The sequence below is a fragment of the Hylobates moloch genome, unplaced genomic scaffold (assembly GCF_009828535.3).
Source record: "Hylobates moloch isolate HMO894 unplaced genomic scaffold, HMol_V3 SCAFFOLD_8, whole genome shotgun sequence".
Lineage (NCBI taxonomy): Eukaryota > Metazoa > Chordata > Mammalia > Primates > Hylobatidae > Hylobates > Hylobates moloch.
In genome coordinates, this window is record NW_026652283.1 from 70,095,043 (window position 1) to 70,112,042 (window position 17,000).

A 17,000-nucleotide genomic window follows, 5' to 3' on the forward strand; every position below is an offset into this window, starting at 1 on the left:
ATCTGGGAATCGTATGTGTTCCTTAACCAACACCTTTCCCTATCCCCTCTTCTTTTCACCCTTCCCAGACTCTAGATATCATTATTCTGCTCTTTACTTCTATGAGGTCTTACTTAGCTTCCACATAGGAGTAAGAATACATGGCACTTACCTTTCTGTACCTGCCTTACTTCACTTAACACAATATTCTCCAGACTCATCCATGTTGCTATAAATGAGAGGATTTCATTCTTTTTATAGCTGAATAGTATTCCATTGTGTATTTATACCATGTTTTCTTTATCCATGCATCTGTTGATGGACACTTAGGTTGATTCCATATCTTGGCTATTATGAATAGTGTTTCAGTAAACATGGGAGTGCATATATGTCTTTGACACACTGATTTTCTTTACTTTGGATCTATGCCCAGTAATGGGATTGTTGGATCACATGGTAGTTTGTTTTACTTTTTGAGGAGGCTCCATACTGTTTTCCATAATGGCTATACTAATTTACATTTCCACAAACAGTGTATAGGTGTTTCGTTTTCTCCTCCACTTCCTTGCCAGCTTTGTTATTTTTTGTCCTTTTGATAATAGCTATTCCAGCTGGGGTGAGATGGTATCTCATTTTGGTTTTGATTTGCATTTCCCTGATGATTAGTGATGTTCAGCATTTTTTCCATATACTTCTTGAACATTTGTATGCCTTCTTTTGAGAAATGTCTATTCATATCATTTGCCCATTTTTAATTGCATTGTGTGTGTGTGTGTGTGTGTGTGTGTGTGTGTGTGTCTGTGATGTCTGTTGAGTTGTTTGAATATTCTGAGTATTGTTCCCTTGTTGGATAAATAATTTGCAAATATTTTCTCCCATTCTGTAGGTTGTCCTTTACTCTGTCAATGTTTCCTTTGCTATGCTGAAGCTTTTTGATATAATCTCACTTGTCTATTTTGGCTTTTGTTGTCCTTTTTGTTGTCTTTTTTAAGGTCTTCTCCATAAAAATATCTGCCTAGACTGATGTCCTGAAGCATTTCTCCTAAGTTTTCTTCTAGTAGTTTCATAGTTTGAGATTTAGGTCTTTAATCCATTTTGAATTGACTTTTGTATGTGGTGATAGAGGCCTAGTTTCATTCCTCTGCATATGAATATTTGTTTTTTTGGCATTGTTCATTAAAGATAACGTCCTTTCCTTAATGTATGTTCTTGCAATCTTTGTTGAAAATCAGGTATCTGTAACTATGTGGATTTATTTCTGGGTTCTCTTTCTGTTCCATTGGTCTATGTGTCTATTTTTATGTCAGTACCATGCCGTTTTGGTTATTACAGCTTTATAATATATTTTGAGGTCAGGTAGTGTGATGCCTACAATGTTATTCTTTTCATTCAGGATTGCTTTAGCAAATTGTCCCTGCTTGCAAGATGACATGATCTTACATACAGAAAAACTAGACTCCATCAAAAAACTCTTAGAACTGAGAAACAAATTTAATCAAGTGGCAGGATACAAAATCAGCGTGCAAAAAAAAAAAAACCCCATATCATTTCTATATACCAATAATTAACTAGCTGGAAGAAATTTTTATTATTTCATTATATATATTCATCACTCAAAATATTCTACAAAAATCAAGAAAGCAATCCCATTTATAATAGCCACAAAAATAATAAAATTTCTAAAAATAAATTAACCAAGGAGGTGAAAGATCCCTATAACAAAAAATATAAAATTCTGATGAAAGAAATTGAAGAGGACACAAAACAATGGAAGGACATCCCATGTTTATGAGTTTGGAAGAATTAATATTATTAAAATCATTGTACTGCCCAAAGGAATCTACAGATCTAATGCAATCTCTATCAAAATACAAATGACATTCTTCACAAAAATATAAAAAATTCTAAAATGTTTATGGAACCACAAAAGACCCCAAATAGCCCAAAGCAATCTTGTATATTTTGGGGTGACAACTATATATAATGAAATCCCAAACATTCCTTAGAGTCTCACATATTACACACACGGGAAAAGTTTAGACAACAACAGTTTGTACTACACATTTTCCTATAACCAATATGTGGTGACACTTTGGTATGTTATGAAGATACCTGAAGCAGTAATCTGGATTTTCAAAATTTACTGATGTCTATCTTTAATGCCATCAGCTTAATACCATTCTCCTTCAATATCCCTCAATACCCCTGTTGCAGCCTGAATTCAAAAGCTTAGGCATTGCTCTGAAGAGTTATGTAAAAATAAAGCAGATCATGACACCAAAAGCATACACAAAAAAGAGAAAGAAAATAAATACATTGGACATCATCAAAATTAAAAACCCTTATGTTCCAAAGGATATTATGAAGAAAGAGAAAAGACAATCCATAGAATGAGAGAACATTTTTGCAAATCATATATCTGATAAGGGACTTCTATCTAGAATATATAAAAGACTCCTACAACTCAATAAAAAGACCAATCACCCAATAAAAATGGTCAAGAGATCGAAATAGATATTTCTCTAAAGAATATATTCACAAAGCCAAAAAACACATACAAAATGTTCAGCATTAGCCATCACAGAAATGCAAACTAAAATCATAATGAGATACCATTGCACATGCACTAGGATGGCTATAATAAAAAAAGACAGCAAACAACAAATGTTGGCAAAGATTTGGAGAAATTAGCACCCTTATACACTATTGAGAGAAATGTAAAATCGTGCAGCTACTTTGGAAAACAATCTGGCAGTTTGTCAAAGGATTAACCCAAGGTTATCATATGACCCATCAATTCTACTCCTAGGTATAATCTAAGAGAAGTGAAAACATAAACCCACACAAAAACTTGTACATGAATCTTCATAAGAGCATTGTTTGGCTCTTTTCTTGCCAAAAAGTGAAAACAACCTCGAATGTCCCTCAATTAATTCTTAAGGTGGAATATTACCCATCAATAAAAAGAATAAAATACCAATACATGCAACATCATGGCTGAACCTTGAAAATACTATGCAAAGTGAAAGAAGCCAGTCACAGAACCACATATTATGTAATTTTATTTATATGAAATACTCAGAACAGGAAAGTCCATAGAAACAGAATGTAGATTGCATTTGCCTGGGGCTGGAGGAGTATGCTGAAGCTGAGAGGTAATGGTTAAGGGAAATGGGGTTTCTTTCTGGGGTAACGAACACATTCTAAAATTGATTGCGGTGATGGTTGCACAACTCTGTGAATATATAAAAAGCCTTTATATATTTATAGGTGAACCGTATGACATTTTAAATGGGTGAATTGTATGATATTTTAACTATATCTGAAAAAGTTGTTAAAAAGTAAAAAACAAAGCATGTCCAAAATGGTGATAGAGAAGAGGTTCATCATTTCTCCCCTATGCACACAAAAGTTTCTTCATGTTCTTCTCAGAACTAAAAATTTCAATCTAACATTGGAGGCTAGTCTTTTATAGAAGTTAAAATATTTCTATAGAAGCTAAAATATTTTACATAAACTAATTGGGAGCTTTGGAGACATTTTTTTTCCTGATTTTATTTTACCATAAAAGAGTATTCTCTTCTGGCTTCAGTGGTGCTCATCAAAATGGGAAAATACAATTTTACATTTAACTGTAACAAGATTCACTTTAGGTATCTAGAGCACAGCTAATCTTACCACCAGAAGTCACTGATGTTGGTTGGTATCGCATTACTGATTTTATGATCTGACCTATGGTCACAATCCCTTCCACAACACACACACACACACACACACACACACACACACACACACTCACATTTATGTATGCAGACAATACTCTGGTACATTGGGTTGTGACATGGAACATTTTAGGGAACCTTGTCTGCAGTGCCAAGGCAGGCCCTGGCTAGGCTCGCTTGTGCATCTGTTTAGTTTTGGCTTCTTATAATCCTAAAAACAATATTTCTGGATCTCTATAGCTCATTGAAACGAATCACAGAATCTATGTATTGAAAAGCACTTTACAAGCATCTAAGTCTTACATAGACTTTCCAATGTGAATTAAACCAACCCAATCTTTCATTCCTATCTGATTCTGTTACAGTCATAGAGATGCCGCGCAAAGGATAAAAGAGCCATTTTTCATGACCTTCCTCGTTTCTCTGAACAAAGCCCAGTGTCAAAATCCTTGAAAAGCATGCATTATAGTGAAGAACAAGATTCAAAAAAATGTTTGGAAGCATTCATGATACAGAAAAATAATTTCCTCTCTCTCATCCCAAAATAAAAAACAACCTTATGATGTGTTAGATTGAAATGTTTAAATATTGAACCAGTGCCAAAAAATGATTTGTAAGCCTCAATAAGTTTCATGGAATTTAAAAATGATATTATTATCCCATTTGACAGAGTGTCTTTCAGGACTAGGAGCTGTGTGGCCCAGATTAGGGGCCTTCTAATGAAAAATAAATGTGCAGCACATTTGACTTACAAATATAGTGACATATATAATATTCAAAAGACATATATTCAGTGAGGTCTATTTGCAAGTGCTAGTTACTAGTATCAATTTTGCTTCCTACACAGAGCAATGGGGTCTTTTTTCTTGCACATTAGATGCTGATACTTACAACATAAAGTTTCTTTCCAGAAAGAAAAAAAAAGAGACATGTACCTAGGAAAAACAACACAGTGCCTATTCACACTTAATGGACTATTCAAATTTGGTATTTAAAAAGAGGGACAACTGATTGTCAAGGAGATTGGTATAATATTTACATATATAATATGAAACTCACATATCATTTGTATATCATAAATATTGTTATATATATAACATGAACAACGTTAGCTGAACGCCTGGCCGTCCTTTCTACAGTCTCAGCTCTATCTATCCCAGCTCCTACTATGTAATGAATTTCCTAAAGCCATTGACATTGGAGAAAAGGGCCCTGTTTTGGGTTTGTTTTGTTTTGTTTCTATTCTTCTGTTTCCATATCCTTACCAGAAATGCTTTATGCAAATAGCATCTTTTCCTTTGCCATCTCCTGCTGTGCTACAAAGCACTGGAGAGGAGTGAGAGATGGTTAGAAAGGGGGCGGGAAGAGAAGGGTCCTTGTTCACACTCAGCTGCTCTGAGCTTAGAGCAGGCACAAGATTGATGACACTCCCTGGGTGTACAGGAAGATCTCCTCCTTGTGAAACACTGCTCATGAGGCCTGATAGACTTGTCATCTCTTAATAAACATCACTGATATGTCGGAAGGAGAGAGCCAGCATAGGAGAAGGGCATACCCAGCAGAGTGCTTGCCATTCTTGATGATTTACTTGGCACGTCCTGCTGATGGTGCCACAGAGGAGTGGGCTTTATTCCCCACCTTGAAAACCCTCTGCGAGGCCTCAATTCCCTCTCGGGACCCAGAGAGGTGTAATTGTGATCCAGCTCCTCCTTCTGGGGGAAACTTCCTAATTTCCCAGGTCTCTTTGCATCCCTGAATATGGATGCAAAGAGGAATTCAGGATTACAGTGTTACAGATCTTTCTTTCCCCCTGAAGGCAGGGCACTCCACACACTATTGCTTTCCCTAGTCCCTGGGAAGCTTCTTCTCTGTGCTTTTAGAGTGATATAGAGAGAGCATCGAATCAACTTTAGTAAAGTCACACTGTGGCAGGAGCAACCCCAGGAGAAAGTCTACAAACTTCTTTACCTCTTCCTCCTCTCTTCCCATCTCTTCTTTCTCTACCTAGCTTAAAAATCATTCCTGAAATCCAACCTTCTCCACAAATATGGCCCTCATTAATTCAATGGGCAGTCCCTGCTGCCCTTTAGTGCATGCAGTCCATGAAGGGAATTCTCAGAATTTCTTCTCCATTTGACTCCACAGGGAACACATCTTTGTTTCTCCATCCAGGTCCCACCTAAGAGCTGGCACTGAGCACATGTGCCACAGACATTTGATACAGAGTAAATATGTGCATGGATGAATTCCATGTTCATTCTTTTCTCTGCCAAACTTGAAACCAAACTTATTTTTGCCTCCTAAACAAACATATAAACAATTCAGTGTTCATTTTGATTTTCACTGGGATGTTTAATTCTTCTTTTCAGTGGGTGATCAGCATGTTCACTTCTACAGACCTACATTGGAGCATCCTGGAGGACAGGGAGCCAGGGGCTGTCTCTGGGCAGCGCTAGAGTCCTTTTGCAGAAAGTCAAGTCTTTCCTGATGGATGTTGCCAATGACTGTGATGAAGGCGCTCACGGACACCTTCTCCACTACAGCAGATGTATTTCACTGTGTTAAACGAGCCACATAGGCAGCTTAGGCAACACAAGACAGAGGTTTGGCCATTGGAATAACAAAAAACCCGAAGATATAAATGGGGCCCCAGCGTGGTTGTTGTAGTAGGGCCCTGTGGCTCAGCTTCTTCCTGACTGAGGCCAGAGTCTCCATGCTCTGTTTCCCCCACAGGAAATTGTTCTTCTGATATTTTGAAGTTTTTTATGTGTAACATGTGTGTGCAGCCAAATAGTGAGCTTTCATTTTCATCTTGAAATAACTGTGATTAATAAATTACAATGGAGCTGCAGTATTAGCTTCATTCCCAGGGGAACCACAATATGTTTATATTCCTAGAAGTCAGCCACAGCCTGAACTCAAAAAGTTCATGCCCCACCGAAATTCAAAGAGGCTTATAGGAGATGTGTGTCAAGACTGGGGAATGGGGAAGGAGATGAAGTTTATCTTCTGTGATCCTCTTTTGTTCTCTATGGTGGGACTGTTCGTAGGGCAACTATCTCTTTATTACTCCCTTGTTCCCCTCATCCTCAGACCCAGACCAGCAAACAGCACAAGATGCAACAGGGCTTCTCTCCTTAGTTCGCTACCTCTCCAGGCCAGCAGCCTTGCAGGATACCTTGCAGGAAGCCTACATCAGCCATTTGCTCTGCAAATTCACTTGCTGGGGCATCTGGGAAAAGGAATATTCTGTAGTGGTATGGACAGAGTTCTCTGCTTACCTCTGTTAGAGGACCATTTTTCTTTAGGTTTTGTATTAGTCCATTCTCACACTGCTTTAAAGAGCTACCTGAGAGTGGGTAATTTATAAAGAAAAGAAGTTTAATTGACTCCAGTTCCACATGGCTGGGGAGGCTTCAGGAGACTTACAATCATGGCAAGAGGAGAAGGGGCAGCAAGCATGTCTTACTACTACAAAGCAGGAGTGCGAGTGAGTGAGGTGGGACGTGCCACACTTTTAAACCATCAGATCTCATGAGAACTCACTCACTAGCACAAGAACAACATGGGGGAAATCCACCCCCATGATCCAATCACCTCCCACCAGGTCCTTCCCCTGACATGTGGGGATTACAACTCGACATGAGATTTGGGTGGGGACACAAAGCCAAAGCATATCAGGTAATTTCAGAAATACTGGTTAATGTTGTGGAAATACTAGAATTCACTATATAAGAGGCCTTAAACTCAACCTAAGCAACAAAGAGATAAGAAGCTTCTGCTTGTGAGTGAGACTGGCTTTGATTCCAGGTTCTGCCACTTAATTGTCTGGCTTCAAATTTTTTTTAATTATTAACTTTTAATTTTTGTAGATGTGTGTGTGTATATATATATGGGATACATAAGACATCTTGATACAGGCATACCATGCATAATAATCATATCAGGGTAAATAGGGTATGCATCACCTCAAGCATTTATCCTTTCTTTGTGTTACAAACAATCCAATTATACTTTTTTAGCTATTTTAGTTATTTATTGTACATTTGTACAATAAATGATTGTTGACTATAGTCACTCTGTTGTGCTATCAAATACTAGATGTTATTCATTCTATCTAACTATATTTTGTACCCATTAATCATCCCCACTCCCCCTAACCTCTGATTACCCTTCCCAGCCGCTGGTAACCACCTCCTACTTTATATCTTCATGAGTTCAGTTGTTTCCATTTTTATTTCCCCAAATAAGTGAGAATATGTGAAATTTGTCTTTCTGTGCCTGGCTTATTTCACTTAACATAACGACATGCCATTCCATCCATGTTGCAAATGACAGGATCTCATTCTTTCTTAAGACTAAATAATACTCCATAGTTATAGGTACCATGCTTTCTTTATCCATTCATCTATTGATGGACACTTAGGTTGCTTCCAAATCTTGGCTATTGTGCATAGTGCTGCAATAAATATAGGAGTGCAGATATTTCTTCAATATATTAATTTTCTTTCTTTTTGGTATATCTAGCAGTGGGATTGCTGGGTTATATAGTAGCTTATATTTAGAATTCTGAGGAACCTCAAATTGTTCTCCATAGTTGTTGTACTAAGTTACATTCCCACCAACAGTATATAAGGGTTCCCATTTCTCCACATCCTCACCAGCATTTGTTATTACCTGTCTTTTGGATAAAAGCCACTTTAACTGGTGTGAGATGATACCTCATTGTAATTTTGATTTGCATTTCTCTGATGATCAATGATGTTGAGCACCTGTCCATATACCTGTTTACCATTTGTATGTCCTATTTTCAGAAATGTCTTTTTAGATCTTTCATTTTTAAGAAATTAAATTATGGCCGGACGTGGTGGCTCATGCCTATAATCCCAGCACTTTGGGAGGCCGAGGCAGGCAGGTCACGAGGTCAGAAGATAGAGACCATCCTGGATAACATCGCAAAACCCCATCTCTACTAAAAATATGAAAAATTAGCCGGGTGTGGTGGCAGGCACCTGTAGTCCCAGCTACTCGGGAGGCTGAGGCAGGAGAGTGGCGTGAACCTGGGAGGTGGAGCTTGCAGTGAGCCAAGATCGCGCCACTGCACTCCAGCCTGGGTGACAGAGTGAGATTCTGTCAAAAAAAAAAAAAAAAATCAAATTATTAGAATTTTTCCTATAGAGTTGTATGAGCTCCTTATGTATTCTGGTTTTTTGTTTGGTTGGTTGGTTTTGTTTTGTTTTGAGATGGAGTCTAGCTCTGTCGCCCAGACTGGAGTGCAGTAGCATGATCTCAGCTCACCACAACATCCGCCTCCCGGTTCAAGCAATTCTTGTGCCTCAGCCTCCCAAGTAGCTGGGACTACAGGTGCATACCACCACACGAGGCTAATTTTTTGTATTTTAGTAGAGACGGGGTTTCACTGTGTTGCCCAGGCTTGTTGCAAACTCCTGAGCTCAGGCAATTCACCCACCTTATGAGTGGGCGATTTGAGGTCAGGAGATAGAGACCATCCTGACCTCAGGGGATTATGAGTGTGAGCCACTGTGCCTGGTCTTGTATTCTGGTTATTAATCCCTTGCCAGATGGATAGTTTGCAAATATTTACTCTCATTCTGTGGGTAGTCTCTTCACTTTGTGTATTGTTTTCTTTGCTGTGCAGAAGGCTTATAACTTGATGCAATTCCATTTGCCTATTTTTAATTTGGGTGCCTGTGCTTGTTGGGTATTACTAAAGAAGTCTTTGCCCAGTCCAATGTCCTGGAGAGTTTCCTCAAAGTTTTCTTTTAGTGGTATCGTAGTTTAAGAACTTAGATTTAAATCTTTAATCCATTTTGATCTGATGTTTGTATATGGTGGAAGACAGGGGTCTAGTTTCATTTGTCTGCATAGGGACTTCCAGTTTTCCCAGCATCATTTATTGGAGAGATTGTCTTTTTCAAAATGTAAGTTCTTGGCATATTTGTTGAAAATGAACTCACTATTGGTGTATGAATTTGTTTATGGATTCTCTATTCTGTTCCACTGGTCTATGTGTCTGCTTTTATACCAGTAGCATGCTGTTTTGGTTACTATAGCTCTGTAATATAATTTGAAATCAGGTAATGTGATTCCTCCAGTTTTATTCTTTTTGCTGAGGATAGCTTTGGCTATTCTGGGTCTTTTGTGATCCTACATACACTTTAGAATTGTTTTTTCTATTTCTGTGAAGACTGTCATTAGTCTTTTGAAGGGGATTGTATTGAATCTGTAGATTCTTTGGGTAATATGGACATTTAAACAATATTGATTCTTCCGATCCATGAACATGGAATCTTTTTCTATTTTTTAGTGTCCTCTTGAGCATTTTTTCCTTCAATGTTTTATAGTTTTCACTGTAGAGATTTTTCACTTCTTTGGTTAAGTTCCTAGGTATTTTATTTTGTTTGTAGCCATTATAAATGGGATTACTTTCTTGATTTCTTTTTAAGATTGTTTGCTGTTGGCATACAGAAATGCTATTGATTTTTGTATGTTGATTTTGTATTCTGCAACTTTACTTAATGTTTTGATAAGTTCTAATAGTATTCTTGTGGGGTCTTCAGGTTTTTCCAAATATAAGATCATAATATCTGCAAACAAGGAAAATTTGACTTCTTTCTTTCCAACCTGAATGCCTTTATTTCTTTCTCTTTTCTGATTGCTCTAGCTAGGACTTCTAGTGTTATGTTGAATAACAGTGGTGAAAGTGGGCATCCTTGTCATGCTTCAGACCTTAGAGGAAGGACTTTCCGTTTTTCCCTATTTAGTATGCTACTGTTGGTATGTTATATATGGCTTTTATCATGTTGAAGTATGTTCCTTCTATACCCAGTTTTTTTTAGGGTTCTTACCTTGAAGGGATGTTGAATTTTATCAAATGCATTTTCAGCATCAATTGAAATGATTATATGATGTTTGTCCTTCATTCTGTTGATATGATGTATCACAGTGATTGATTTGCATATGTTGTACCATCCTTGCATCCATGGGATAAATCTCAGTCTTGATGATTAATCTTTCTAATGTGGTGTTGAATTCAGTTTGCTAGTATATTGCTGAGGATTTCTGCATCAATGTTCACCAAGAATACTGGCCTGAAGTTTTTTGTTTTGTTTTTTTTTAATGTATTTGTCTGGTTTTGGTATCAGGGAATTACTGGCCTCATACAATGAGCTTGGAAGTATTCCCTCCTCCTCTATTTTTCAGAATAGTTTAAATATGATTGGTATTAGTTTTTATTTAAATATTTGGTAAAATTCAGTAGTGAAGCCATTGGGTCCCTGGCTTTTCTTTGCTGGACAGTTTTATTATGTCTTTGATCTCCTTACTTGTTATTAATCTGTTCAGGTTTTGGATTTCTTCATGGTCCAATCTTGGTAGGTTGTATGTGTCTAGGAATTTATCCATTTCTCCTAGGTTTTGCAATTTATTGGCACATAGGTGCTCATAGTAGGCTCCAATGACCCTTTGATTTTCTACGGTATAGTTTGTAATGTCTCATTTGTCATCTCTGATTTTATTTACTGGGGTCTTCTCTCTCTTTTTCTTAGTCTGGCTAAAGGTTTGTTGATTTTATGAGAACACATGGACACAGGAAAGGGAACATCACACACTGGGGCCTGTTGTGGGGTGGGGGGAAGGCGGAGGGATAGCATTAGGAGATATACCTAATGTTAAATGACGAGTTAATGGGCGCAGCACACCAACATGGCACATGTATACATATATAACTAACCTGCACGTTGTGCACATGTACCCTAAAACTTAAAGTATAATAAAAAAAAGAAAAAAAAAGGTTTGTAGATTTTGTTTTGCAACCTCCGCCTCCTTGTGCCTTAGCCTTCTGAGTAGCTGAAATTACAGGCATGTGCTACCACATGCAGCTAGTTTTTGTATTTTTAGTAGAGTTAGAGTTTTACTATGTTGGCCGGGGTGGTCTCAAACTCCTGACCTAAGGTGATCTGCTTTGCCTCGGCCTCCCAAAGTGCTGGGATTACAGGCATGAGCCACCACTCCCAGACATATTGTTTCTTTTCTACTACTAATTTTGGATTTGGTTTTCTCTTGCATTTCTAATTCTTTAAGATGCATCATTAGGTTGTTTATTTGAAGTTTTTCTACTTTTTAACATTTAGGCACTTAGAGCTGTAAACTTTTCTCTTAGTTCTACTGCTTTTGTTCTATCCCATAGGTTTTGGTATGTTGTGTTTCCATTATTATTTGTTTCAAACATTTTTTAAATTTTCTCCTCTATTTCTTCATTGAGCCACTGGCCATTCAAGAGCATATTGTTTAATTTCCATCTATTTGTATAGTTTCCAAAATTCCTCTTGTTATTGATTTCTTGTTTTATCTTATTGCAATCTGAGAAGATACTTGATATAATTTCATTTAAAAAAATTTTTAAGACTTGTTTTGTAGCCTAACATATGGTCTATCTTTGAGAATGATTCATGTAGCGAGAAGAATGTATATTCTGCAGCTATAGGATGAATGTTCTATAAATATCTATTAGGTCCATTTGGCCTATAGTAAATAATAAGTCTGATGTTTCTTTGTTGGTTTTCCATTTGGATGATGAAAGTGGGATGTTGCAGTCTCCAGCTATTATTATATCATATTATATCAGAGTCTAACTCTCTCTTTAGCTCTAATACTATTTGCTTTATATATCTGAGTGCTTGAGTTTAAGGTGCATATATATTTACAATTGTTATATCCTCTTGCTGAATTGGCCCCTTTATCATTGTATGTATAATGACGTTCTTTGTCTCTTTTTATCATTTCCATCTTGAAATCTATTGTGCCTGATATAAATATAGCTATTCCGGCTCTTTTATGGTTTCCATTTGCATGGAATATCTTTTCCCATCCCTTTATTTTCAGTCTATGTCTTTCTATATAGGTGAAGTGTGTTTTTCTTGTAGGCAACAGATCATTGGGTCTTTTTCTTTTTAATCAGCCACTCTATTTTTTTATTTGTTTTTATTTTATTTTATTTTTTGAGACAGAGTTTGGCTCTTGTTGCCCAGGCTAGAGTGCAATGGCATGATCTCGGCTCACTACAACCTCCACCTCCCAGGTTCAAGTGATTCTCCTGCCTCAGCCTTCTGAGTAACTGAGATTACAGGCACCCACCACCATGCCTGACTAATTTTTTGTATTTTTAGTAGAGACGGGGTTTCACCATGTTGGTCAGGCTGGTCTCAAACCCTTGACCTCAGTTGATCTTACCCCTCTTGGCTTCCCAAAGTGCTGGGATTACAGGCATGAGTCACCACATTGTTTTGATTGGAGAGGTTAGTCCATTTACCTTCAATGTTATCACTCATAAGTAAAAATTCCTGCCATTTTGTTATTTGTTTTCTGGTTGTTCTGTGGTCTTTTCCTCCTTATTTCCTTTCTTCCTTTCTTCTTTTAGTGAAGGTGATTTTCTCTGGTGATATGTTTTAATTTCTTGCTTTTAAATTTTTTGTGTATCTGTTGTATTTTATTATTTGTTGTTATCATGAGGATTGCAAATATATCTTACAACCTATTATTTTAAAGTGATGACAACACTGATTGCATAAAGAAACAAAGAGAATACTAATAAAAACCCTACACTTTAACTTTGTCTTCCTCCTTTTTAACTTTTTGTTGCTTCTATTTATGTCTTATTGTACTATGCCTTGAAAAGTTTTTCTAGATATTATTTTTGATTTGTTCATCTTCTAGTCTTTCTACTCAAGATATGAGTAGTTTATACACCACAATTATAGTATTATAATATTCTGTGTTTTTCTGTGTACTTACTATTAGCAGTGAGTTTTGTACTTTCAGATGATTTATGATTCCTCATTTTATATAAATAGCCTTTTCTTTCAGATTAAAGAATCCCCTTTAGCATTTCTTATAGGACAAGTTTGATGTTGATAAAATTCCTCAGCTTTTGTTTGTCTGAGAAAGTCTTTATATATATCCTTCATGTCTGAAGAATATTTTTGCCAGATAGACTATTCTAGCATAAAAGGTTTTTTTTTTCCTTCAGCCTTTTACATACATTGTGCCACTCTTTTCTGGCCTCTAATGTTTCCACAGAGAAGTCTGCTGTCAGATGTATTGGAGCTCCATTGTATGTCTTTTGTTTCTTTTCTCTTGCTGCTTCTAGGATCCTTTCTGTATGCTTGACCTTTGGATGTTTGGATTAAATGTCTTGAGGTAGTTTTCTTTGGGTTAAGTCTACTTGGTGTTCTATAACGTTCTTGTACTTGAATATTGATGTCTTTCTCCCAGTTTAGAAAGTTCTCTGTTATTATCCTTTTGAATAAACTTTCTACCCCTCTCTCTTTCTGCTGCCTCTTTAAGGTCAATAAATCTTACTTAGATTTGCCCTTTTGAGGCTATTTTCCAGATCTCGTAGGCATGCGTCATTATTTTTTATTCTTTTTTTTCTGTTGTCTCTTCTGACCATGTCTTTTCTAATAGCCTGTTTTCAAGCTCATCAATTCTTTCTTTCGCCTGTTTGATTCTGCTGTTAAGATATTCTGATGCATTCTTCAGTATGTCAACTGCGTTTTTCAACTCCAGAATTTCTGCTTAATTTTTTTTATTTTAATGTCTTTTTTAAAATTATCTGATAGGATTCTGAATATCTTTTCTGTGTTACCTTGAATTTCATTGACTTTTCTCAAAACGGCTATTCTAAATTATCTTTCTGAAAGGTCATATCTCTCTATTTCTTCAAAACTGACCCTTGGTGTCTTATTTACTTGGTTTGGTCATGATTCCTGAATGGTTTTGATGCCATTCAGTGGTGTCTCGGCATTGAAGAGTTAAGTATTTATTGCAGTCTTTGCAGTCTTGGCTTGTTTGTACCCATGCTTCTTGGAAAGGCTTTCCAGCTATTCAAGGGGACTAGGGTGTTGTAATATAATTTTTCTGTCACTGCAGCTGTATCTGCATTAGGAGGCACCCCAGGCCTAATAACACTGTGTCTCTAACAGACCCATAGAAGTACTGCCTTGGTGGTCCTAGATAAAATCTAGAATTCTCTGGATTACTAGGTAGGGAGTCTTATTCTCTTCCCTTGCTTTTTCCCAAACAAAGTCTTTCTCTCTCTCTCTCTCTCTCTCTCTCTCTCTCTCTCCTGAGCTGCCTGGATCTGAGGCATGTGTGACACAAGCACCCATGTGGCCACCACCCTTGAGACTGCATTGGGTCAGACCTGAAGCCAGCACACCACTGGGTCTCACCTAAGGCCTGCAGTAACCATTGCCTGGCTACCACCTATGTTTGCTCAAGGTACTAGCCCTACAATCAGTAGATGGCAAAGCCAGTAAGCCTTGTGTCCTTCCCTTCAGGGCAGTGAGTTTCCCTGGCTCTGGGTGGGTCCCTCATCTGGGAACAAGGGCCTGGAGTTGAAAATCTTAGGAATCTACCCGGTTCTCTATTCTACTGCAGCTGAGCTGACACCCAAGCCATAAGACGAAATCCTTGCCACTCTTTCTTCTCCTTTTCACAGGCAAAGGGGCCTCTCTCTGTGGCTGCTACTGCCCTGGGCCCATGGCAAGTACTGCATGGCTCCCACCAATGTTCATTTAAAGCCAAAGGGCTCTTCAATCAGCTTGTGGTGAATGCTGCCAGGCCTGTGATTCTCCCTTCAAGGCAGTGGTCTTCCCTTTGCCCCAGGGCAGGCCAAGAAATGTCTTCTAAGAGTCAAGGTCCAGAATCAGAGCCTCCTTGGCACTCTACTCCACTGGGGCTGAGCTGATAACTAAGCTGCAAGAAAAAGTCCCCTTTACTTTTCCCTCTCTTTTTTTTCAAGCAGAAGGAGTCCCTTCCCTTACCTACCACTTCTGGGAATGTGCTGGGTCACTGCTGAAGCTAGCACTCTCTGACTCTCACCCAAAACCCACAGCAAGTACTGCCTGGGTACCACTTCTGATTATTCAGGGCCTAAGGGCTCTTTAGTCAGCAGATGGTGAATCCTTCCAGGACTGGATCTTTCCCTTCACGGCAATGGGTGTGTCTAGAAATGTCATCCAGGAGCTAGGGCTTGAGATGGGGGCCTCAGGACTCTGTCTAACGCTATATTCTACTGGGGGTCAGCTGGTATCCAAGTTGCAAAATAAAGTCCTCTTTACTCTTTCCTCTCCTCAAGTGGAAGGAAGGAGTTCTCCCAGAGCTATAAGCTGCAGTCCCTGGCATCGGGGAAGAGGTAATACAAGCCCTCCCTTGGCCTTCCCAGCTGGTGTCTCACTAGGTCACACGTTCCCAAAGTCCACTGGCTCCCAATGCAGCACAGCACCAGGACTTGCCCAGCAATGGCAGTTTTTGTGGCTAGACTGCCTTTCAAATTTATTTAGGATTCCAGAGCACTTTGGTCTGTGATGGCAAGACTTGCCAGAACTCACATTCTGATTGCTAGGATGGTTGATTCCTCTCTGGATATGGCTGTCTAAATGCTGTCTCTGTGGGCACTAAGTTCTGCCCAGTGTTGCTTTCCACTGTGACAGGGCAGCATTGAGTTCCAATGCAAAGTCCCACAATACTGCGCTGTCCCTCCCCAAAGCACATAGATTATTTATCCATGCTACACAGCCACCACTGGTGGATGGGGTGGTGGGTAGCATTGGAAATTCAAGACTGTCTATCCTACCGTCTTCAGTGCCTCTTTCAGTGATATAAAGTTAAAACCAGGTAGTGTGATCACTCATCTGATATTTGGTTCTCATAAAGTTGCTTTCTTGTATGGATGGTTGTTCAATTTGGTGTTCCTGCAGGGAGGACAATCAGCAGAGGCTTCTATTCAGCCATCCTGCTCTGCCTCAAGCTGGCTTCACAAATTTTTATAACTCCTCCACATCATTGTTTGGTCACCTTTAAAGATTATCCGTGGATACTGTCTTATACATGACAATCACTCAATAAATCATATTTACTGTTAGTATTGTCATAGCTTTTATCATCATCATCACTAATATTACCAGATACAACTGAAGCTTCCTTCATTAGTTCAACAAACACTTATTGATCATGTCCCATGTGGTCAAAGATGATTGAAAAGCATGGTGCCTGAAATGAATGTACTTTATTACCCATCAACATAACTGCAAAACTATTCACAGAAACAAGAAATGTCCGGGCTATATCAGGTTGAGGATAAAAATGAAGACACAATTACATTAACAAAAGTACACTATTTGGCTTTGTATCTACCAATTATGAGAGTTAAGGACCTACTCAGTTATTTCCTAATTAAATCTTGGGGTTCCTGAGCAGTTTCTTAGGGCTCATAAA